General features: G+C 41.6%; 1 pseudogene; it reads left to right on the top strand.

The window, feature by feature from the left end:
* Positions 1-6,987: 6,987 nt before the first annotated feature.
* LOC105527557 lies at positions 6,988-8,917 on the top strand (annotated as a pseudogene).
* The last annotated feature ends 442 nt before the right edge of the window (positions 8,918-9,359 follow it).

The raw sequence follows: 9,359 nt of genomic DNA, 5'->3' as shown, positions 1-9,359 counted from the left end.
CTCCAAAATACCCAATGGGTTCATCATTCTTAATTGTCCTGACCTTTTCTTTCCCCTTACCTGATACTTTTGTCCCTAACCCTGTCTTCCTGGAAACCCCTTCATCCAAATCTCAGTGGCACCAAAAGACGGGGTGCTCTCTCCTCTCATCTCTCTTTTCTTCACTGCTTCTGCTTCATGGGCTCCACGCCCAGATCCCTTGCTCTCACGCAGCGCACCCAGACTATTTCCCTCTGAAATCACAGTCTATTGGCCTCAATCCCGCAAAGCAAAAGCGTGCCTGTTTGGACGAACGGAGGCAGGATGGCGCACTTCCGGGTTCTTCTTCACCACCAGCTCTTCCCGCCCGCGAGAAAATGCAGCCGGCGCCCGGGAAGGTGCAGATCAACTGGGCATGCGCCAGGTGATGTCAATCCAAAGAGACCAAGATTTACCTGTTTGCACCTGCGGAGCGCCCCCGACACGCCCGTGCCCCGCCTATTGCCCTCCCACTCCCAGAAAAGCCGCTCATGGCCAGCGTCCCACGCGGCCTTCTCACAGCCCCACTCCTGTCGGGATGTCAGGACTGTGGGAACTCCGTCTGAGAGCCCCACTGGGGGACTCTGCCGGCCTCCTTTGCCGGAGGCCGACAGACTTCTCCCTACCTACCTTCTTTCCCTGAAGCTAGGTGACCAAAATAAACTTGCAGTTTTTCTCCTACACTTGCCTACCCGCTGGTTCTTTTGTGCCCACTTGGCTGGTCTTAGAAAAACAAATCAGTGCCCATATTTGTATCCAAGCTCACTGGTTTCCCCAAAGCTGCCGTTCACCCCTCCACCTGCATTCCAGAAGATACCTTTAACTTCTTTTTCCTCCTAAGCCATTTACCTCTCTGCACATTCTGACTTCTGGCACTGGCACCCAAAACTACAAAGTTATTCATATTAACCTTTTATAGTCTTTTTCTTCTCCCTTTTGACTTGCAGTCACCAAGATCTTATTTTCTGTGTTCAACAACTCTAGTAATCTCTCGGTTCTCTTCAACGCTTACAGTCTCTCTCTATTCAAGCCAGGTGTATTCAACATGGAGGTTCCCTCTTCCCTTTCCTTTGTCGCCACATGTGCAGTAAAAAAGCAGGCAACGTGATGCCGGCCAGGTGACCGGCATAATAAAAGATTAGGGTAGAATGGCCAGCTTCTTCGCATGCTATGCAAATGGCACACCTGGTCCTACTAATCTCACCTGCCATATATAAATCAGACATTGTCTCCTCAAGCTTGTCTATAAAACCCCATAGATTTCACCATGGAACCAGACGACCCATCAGGACCCCCTCTCTCTGCAAGAGAGAGACCTTTTCTCTTTTCTCTCACCTATTAAACCTCCACTTTTAAACTCTCTTCTTGTGTGTCCACATCCTTGGTTTCCTTGGTGTGAGATGACGAACCTCAGGTATTTAGCCCAGACAAACGATACTGCTTCATTACCAATCAGAACCTGGAGAAGAAGGAAGCCTGTGGCTCAGGCCTGTAATCCCAGCACTTTGGGAAGCCAAGGCGGGCAGATCACCTGAGGTCAGGAGTTCGAGACCAGCCTGACTGACATGGAGAAACTCCGTTGCTACTAAAAATACAAAAAATTAGCTGGGCATGGTGGTGGATGCCTGTAATCCCAGCTACTTGGGAGGCTGAAGCAGGAGAATCGCTTGAACCCTGGAGGCAGAGGTTGCAGTGAGCTGAGATTGCGCCACTGCACTCCAGCCTGCGCAACAAGAGTGAAACTTCATCTCAAAAAAAAAAAAAAAAAGGAAGCCTGAAGTTCAACTAGGTCAGCACCCCTGAACATGGAGTGCAGGATGAGAAGAGGAGAGATGGGATATGACTTGTGGGTGAGGGAACAAGCATAGGTATTTCTGGGTAGGTAATTCCAGAGTTTGTATTTCTAGCTTGTTTGGCATTATGCTTTACAATTATCTCTGCGTATTAAGGTATTTCTTTTGTTGGATCATTTTTTTCATGTCTTGCCAACCTTATCCTATTTAAGATTAATTGGTAAAACAAATCATGGATGCTGCCATGAGTTTCACTTTAACATAATGTTAAGATTTTGGAACCTGTTTTAATATATGAAGTAATTTAAAACTAATATATGTGTCTTTTAGGTCACATCAGTATGTCAGCAATAGGTTCTAACCTTTCATTTAATCACTTGGCTTAAAGAAATTTTATATGTAGGTATATTATGACAGAAATCTATGGTGAGCACTCTCTTTTCCCAGCATTCATCCCAAACCATCGACTTTTCTCTTCAGCATGAAGTAAATGAAAGTGGGGAGGAAAATCACACAGAAGGAAGAGCTGTCTCATTTGATAAATGGAGTAAATGTGAATAGAATTCCATCTATTTGACAAATGGGCCTAATTTAACTCATGTCCTATGTCTGGTGGATTTCTCCACTTGGTGAACACATTAGTGTTTGTGGATTTTCTTGCCTCACTATGTAGAAAGGAATCCACAAGGTGACTCCTAGCATTTCAGTTCAAATATTCTTAAGGTCTCATTAAGTGATGAGATATCACACACTGCCTAACAGACTGACAGATATTAAAATTATCATTCGGACATTTCAGGAGTTTGTAGGGATAAGAAAAGAGGTAGAGGGACAGGTTTAGGCCACATACCAAAGGGATCAGAATGGCATCAACTTACTCCATAACTGCCCTAAAAGACAGAATAGGAAATTACCTACAAAACGTATAGGAAATGGTTTATCATTTAGAATTCTATTTCCAGTCAAATAATTAAAAGTGTAAGTATAGGCTAGACATTTTCAGACATGCAAGTTCTCAGGAGCAGTGTATTCCCTATGGACCATTTTTCAGGTTTTGAGAAGATACGTTCCACCAAAACGACAGTAAAAAGAAAGAGAAAGAGAGACAGAGAGAGTAGATCTTATGAACAGAGTACACAATGCAGAAAAAAGTGAAAAGAATTCCCAGGATGCTGTTGAACTAAAAGCTGTGCAGAAGGCCAAGGGTGCACCCAATCCCAATCCAGACTGGAGAAAAATAATGAACATTCCCAGAGATCAGTCTGCAGGACTGAAAAAGTAATAATAATAATAAAGGGAGCTGACTTGTGACCTGATGTGTTTGATTATGTGAGAGGCAGCTACTCTTATACAATCTATTTCAGAAAATTAAGATAAGGAGAAACTAACCAGTTTGCATAATCTGACTAGAATGACACTGATATCAAGAACGCACAAAGACAGGCAGAAAAAAAGATAATTGTAGATTATCTATGAGTATTATAAAATTTGAGAGAACATATTAGTGAATAAATGCGACAAAGTATTAAACTAGCACTATCAATTGACATTTATTCCGGGAATTTAAGGTAGTTCAAAATTTAGAAAATTTGTATATGATCAGCCACTATAACAGATTAAAGAAAAAACACATAATTTAAAAAGGATTAAAAAGCATTTAATAAAACTTGGCATTCATTAATAATTGTAAAACACAAAAATATTTGCAATGTATATCTCATAAAGATATTGTATCCAGACTATATCAAGGAATATAATTTAATAATAACAAAACAAGCTAATTAAAAAATACATAAAATGTCTGAACAGATATTTCAGTGAAAAAATATGCACATGGCAAATACGCTCATGAAAAGATGCTTGCAAATTAAAACCACGATGATATATCAATTTTTTTTTTTTTTTTTTTGAGACAGGGTCTCATTCTGTTGCCTACATTGGAATGCATTGGCATGATCTTGGCTCATCAGTCTCCACCTCTCAGGCTCAAGAGATCCTCCCACCTCAACCTTCTGAGCAGCTGGGACTACAGTCAATACAGTTCTTGAATGACTAGAACTAAAAGAAAAAAAAAAGGCAATACCAAGTGTTAGCATGAATGAGGAAAAACTGTCATGGCTGGTGGTAACACAAAATGGTATAGCTACCTTGTCTTATTTTTAATTTTAATTTAATTTAATTTAGAGACAGAATCTCTCTCTGTTGCCAGACTGGAGTGCAGTGATGTGATCTTGGCTTACTGCAACCTCCATCTCCTAGGTTCAAGCGCTTCTCCCGCCTCAGCCTCCCAAGTAGCTGGGACTACAGTTGTGCGCTACCACACCCAGCTAATTTTTTTGTATTTTTAGTAGAGACGAGATTTCACCATGTTGACCAGGATGGTCTCGATCTCCTGACTTCGTGATCTACCCGCCTTGGCATCCCGAAGTGCTGGGATTGCAGGCATGAGCCACCGCGCCCAACCTTTCTTAAAACTTTTTACTTTTATAGATTTAGGGAATACAAGTATGTTTTTATGACATGGACATATTGCATAGTGGTGAAATCTAGGTTTTCAGTGTAACCATCACCCAAATAATGAACATTGTACACAACAGGTAATGTTTCAGCCTTCCCCCTCTTCCCACCTTTTGGAGTCTCCAGGGTCCACTTTTCCACTCTCTATGTCCACGTGTATGGTACAGCCACTTTGAAAAAGAGTTTGGCAGCTCCTTATAAGTTAAACACACACTTACCATATGACTCATCAGTTGCATGATATTTATCCAAGAGAAATAAAAGCATGTACCCACAAAAAAGCTATACGCAATGTTTATAGCAACTTTATTAATAATACTTACAGTAATCATGTTTTTAAATCTGTCTATATTCTATGATGCTTCGCTATCTTGGGAACTTATGGATTCAGGGAAAGACCTTCCCTTCTTGGGTTAGCTAATCCCTAGAGACGGCAAACAACTCATCCTGGGATACTACTCCACTGCCCTAAATCAACCCAAAGCCAGATATGAAGACAAAGAGAGACCACCCCTGCGGCCTAGAGCCTGCTGAAATTCTTCACTCGAATCCTAAACCTGCCCAGCTGCTTGGCCTGTCTTTCTCATTCCTTTCTGTGAAAACTACAATCAAGACTGTGCCTCCGCCCTCTCCTCTCTGCTTCTCCCTCCTGACTGACCCAGGTGCTTCCCTGTGTGGTCCTGCCTACCATGGCATAACCCCTTCCCTTGGAAACTGTGAATAACAAAGTACCTTCCCGATGGCAGTTGTCTCCTGATCTGTTGGCTTCACCAAACCTGAAAAAAACAATATCATTGGTACCTTTTAAGGCAGTGTTCAATATTGGAAACACTCAAATGTCTGTCAATCATTGAATAGATAAGATACTGTGGTGCATTACTACAATGGAATCCTGCCCAGCCATGAAAAGGCACAAGCTACTGACAACATGCAACAAAACAATGATGCTAGGTGTAAAAAGAGCCATTGAAGGTTGGGCATGGTGATTCACAGGTATAATCCCAGCACGCTGGGAGACTGAGGTAAGGGGATTGCTTAAGTCCAGGAGTTCAAGACCTGGCTGACAACACAGTAAGACCCTGTTCCCCCGCCACACGCACAGACACACACAGACACACACACACACACACACACACACACACACATATACACATACATTAGCCAGGCACGGTGGGTAACACCTGTAGTTCCAGTTACTTCAAAGGCTGAGGCGGGAGGATTGCTTGAGCCCAGGAGTATATGGCTGCAGTGAGCTACGATCACCTGGGCATTAGAGCGAGACTCTAATTTTTTAAAAAAGCCATTCACAAGGGGCTACATGCTCTTTGATTTCATTTATATGATATTCTGGAAAATGCAAAACTAGTAACAGAAAGTAAGTCAAGGATTGCCAGGAGTTAGTGGGGACAAGTTTAACTGCAAAGTGCCATAAAGGGATACTTTAGAGTGATGGAAATCTTCTATATCTTGAGTGTGGCAGTGATTATGTAGCTGCATGCATTTGTCAAACTCTGTAAAGACAGACGAAAAGGGCGAATTTTACTAAATATAAATTGTATTGGTTTTCTATTTCTGCTGTGACAAATTACTACCAACCAAGTGACTTAAAACAACACAAATTTACTTATTTATTTATTTATTTATTTATTTATTTCTGTATTTTGAGACGGAGTCTCGCTCTGTCGCCTGGGCTGGAGTGCAGTGGCCGGATCTCAGCTCACTGCAAGCTCCGCCTCCCAGGTTTACGCCATTCTCCTGCCTCAGCCTCCCGAGTAGCTGGGACTACAGGCACCCACCACCTCGCCCGGCTAGTGTTTTGTATTTTTTAGTAGAGACGGGGTTTCACCGTGTTAGCCAGGATGGTCTCGATCTCCTGACCTTGTGATCCACCCGTCTCAGCCTCCCAAAGTGCTGGGATTACAGGATTGAGCCACCGCGCCCGACCAACACAAATTTATTATCTTACAGTTTTATAGAAGCCTGACATCCATGTCTCTGGACTAAAATCTGAGTATTGGGAGCATTTTGTCTCTTTCTAGAGACTTTACAGGAGAATCTGCTTCCTAGTCTAAGCATGACCACCTGTATCTTTCCTTATATTTCTCTATATTCATATCCTTTAGTCACAGCCTGGAAAGCTTCTCTGATTTAAAAAACTTATGTGATTATTTGAGCCTAAAAAGATAAGCCACAGCCGGGCACGGTGGCTCATGACTATAATCTCAGCACTTTGGGAGGCCGAGGTGGGTGGATCTAAAGGTCAGGAGTTTGAGACCAGCCTGGCCAATATGGTGAAACCCCATCTCTACTAAAAATGCAAAAATTAACCGGGCATGGTGGCAGGCGCCTATAATCCCAGCTACTCTGGAGGCTGAGGCAGAAGAATCACTTGAACCCAGGAGGTGGAGGTTGCAGTGAGCTGAGATTGCTCCACTGCACTCCAGCCTGGGTGACAGAGTGAGACTCCATCTCAAAAAAAGGAAAACAAACAAACAAAAAAGAGAAGCCAGGATAATCTGCCCAACTCATGTTTCTTAATGTAACCACATCTGTAGTTTCTGTTTTGGTGGGCCAGGTTGAGCCTGTAATTTGCATTTTGAACAGTTTCTCAGATGATCCTGATGCCACTCATCAAGAGACCACATTTTGGGGAACACTTATGGAGACATCCAAGAGAATCTATGAGCCACTAGAAATTAGAATGTTTAGCAAGGTTGCTGAATACAGAACCTACATAGAAAGTAAATCACATACTATCCGACAGTAATGTACAATTAGAAACTGCAGGCTTACACAGCATGGCTGGTGACATTAGCTAGCACTCACTCTTCTCTCTCTAATGAGGATACAATGGACTACAAGAGACTGAACTATATCTGCTTCTATTTCCAACAGACTTACATTCAACTTTCACTCTCACACACACAGCTGGGAAAATTTTGTTAGTCTTTATCTATTTTATTTGTGTGTGTGTGTATGTATATATTTTTTGAAGAGTTTCTCATATATGTGTGTGTATATATATGTGTGTGTGTGTATGTGTATGCGTGTGTGTATGTGTATATATAAAATGTGTGTGTGTGTTTTTAGAGATGGGGTCTTGCTCAGTTGCCCAGGCTGGAGGTACAGTAGCATGATCAGAACTCACTGCAGCCTCCAACTGTTGGGCTCAAGTGATCCTCCTGTCTCAGCCTCCTGAGAGGCTAGGACTACAGGCATGTGACACCATGTCTGACTAATTTTTATTTTAAAAAATGTTTTATAGAGACAGGGTCTTGTTATGTTGCCCAAGCTGGTCTTAAACTCCTGGCCTCAAGTGATCCTCCATACTTGGCCTCCCAAAGTGTTTGGATTACAGGCATAAGTCACTATAACTTGCCAGTTTTTTTTTAAGCAGTTAATATAAAATTATAGCATGAAAATAAAAGCAACCTGAATTTGGTAACACAGCTGGAACAATCTGCAGTAGTGGTGGCAGTGGTGAGAGAAAAGGTCTAATTTAAACAATTTTCTGAGTTGTTGGTTGTTCACTTTTCTCATGGTGATGAAAGTAGACATTTTTTCAAAGGGGACAAGAAGCTGCTGGAGGTTTGCTGCTCCCAAGGATCTGGGGATCTTTGCACTACCCCAAGATCTGAGTGAGTCGTATTAAAAATAATGTAAGTCATATTAAAAGTATGAAAAGTAATGGCAAAAACTGTAATTACTTTTGCACCAACTGAATACATTTGAAAAATGTCAATGTTCAATCCTAAGCCTGACAAAAACTGACAAATAGGAAGCTTATGTACTCAGTAAGAGTCTACTGTTTGTCTCCAAGAGACGTCTCATTTTGCAGACATGTGGAACTACCCTCTTTCCGCAAGCACTGGTTCCCATGTTGAAGCTTGCTAGACATGACAATGGGTTTGACTCAGTTCAAAACTTCTTTTATTCGCGTAAGAATTTCATGAAGCTTCTTAACCAAGGATGCCAGAATTTCCAGGAAGGAACAGAGATTCTTAAGGCAACTTTCCCAAATGGAGCAGCATGTTGTATGAGATGTATGAATTCTGATGTTGGTACTTGTATGTACTGAGTTTCCCAGGGAGTGGGATAATCAGTCAGACAGATTAAACCCTGGAAATTCTGATGAGTGTGCTTGACGCAGCAGTTATGGACCAGTCCTGCATGAAAGATGGTGTCACTGTAGATGACGTCACTCTCTAGAATGAAATTCATGACTTGATACCAGATCCTGTCATTGATGCCACACTGTTCAATTCTTGGGGGAGCCAATGAATGGAATGAAATAAGATAGAACTTATTGGACTATTCATATCACTCCAGAACCTTACGTTAGTTTTAAAAGAAACGTATGTCATACCTCCTATGATGACTTGATGAGGACAGTTGTGAATGTCTTCAAGCCAGGAAAATTTGTGACAACCTTGTTAGCTAATCAGAGCTCTAAATGGCACACCATGTTTTCTTCACCCTAGAATATTGAAAGTTTTAAATGTCTTGATTGCCAGAGTGCTATGTTCAATGATTACAATTTTGTTTTTACCAGTTTTGCAAAGCAGCAATGACAACAGAGACTTGATTAAGAAAAATGAAGAAAGAAATGCAAAAAGAGAACACATGTAGAAGGGAGTGGCTGCTTTCTAGATGTTCGTACCAGGGACCATGCTTCTATAACCATCACCTTGTTGTTGCAGAAAGCCTTAGATATAATTAGTGCAATGATTTTGAACTGTTTGCATTATTATATGAAGGAGTTAGATATCTTGCATGAATTCTCTCTTCTGTGTTTAGATGTTCTCCATCACTCTTGCTGGGAAATTGAAGTACGTGTAGTAAAAAACACCTTTTATGATATAAAGCTTTGCAACACTTGTGAAAACAATTCAATTTAGTTTATGTGCGTATAATATTTCTCCAAGTATCATCCAAACTTTCCTGCACACAAGGATTTTGTTCCAATTAGGTGTTGGTCTCAGCCTAACCATCTGAGACTGTTCTGTTAAATTGCTACCAGAATTTTACATC

This window comes from Colobus angolensis, unplaced genomic scaffold, assembly GCF_000951035.1.
Source record: "Colobus angolensis palliatus isolate OR3802 unplaced genomic scaffold, Cang.pa_1.0 Scaffold63, whole genome shotgun sequence".
NCBI lineage: Eukaryota > Metazoa > Chordata > Mammalia > Primates > Cercopithecidae > Colobus > Colobus angolensis.
Note: the sequence above shows the minus strand (reverse complement) of the source record. Positions and strands in the feature narration are given on the sequence as shown.